Consider the following 530-nt stretch of genomic DNA (forward strand, 5'->3'; position numbering starts at 1 on the left):
ATAACGACAGTTTTACCCACAGACGCGTTTTTTTCCTTTAACCAGTAAAAACTGTGCCTGTCGTCGACTTTCTGACGCTTAATATTTGGAAATTTGGGTCCAGAGAGGTTTTGTACCGCTGCTACCGCAGCGTCAATATGGGGTTCAAGCTTTGTGTTAACGACTACTTTTATATATAGTCCTAACTTTTTGAAGTCTCTTAGTGTCTAGAAACTACGCCAATACGCAATTGATGGAGGGAGAATAAAAATTGTCTTTTCGTTCATATAAATCCCATTTTACTGCTTTCTTAATGGTTGCGTCAGCAATGTTCTCGTTAGGTATCGTTGTGAAAAACGTGACAGAAACATCAGCTCCGTCCGTTGTGCTGTGTCTCTTTCCTACGATCGTGCCCTCCATACTGTGTTTCATGATAGTTGTTTGTTCATTTCTGCGCTTTAGAGCAAGTGTAATCTGCAATACTCCCTGAATTTTTTTAATAATAATATTCTTTTTATTCCTACTCATTCCGTCTCATTCACATAATTTAA

Source organism: Trypanosoma equiperdum (genome assembly GCF_001457755.1).
Source record: "Trypanosoma equiperdum strain OVI genome assembly, contig: ctg_154, whole genome shotgun sequence".
NCBI classification, from domain to species: Eukaryota; Euglenozoa; class Kinetoplastea; order Trypanosomatida; family Trypanosomatidae; genus Trypanosoma; species Trypanosoma equiperdum.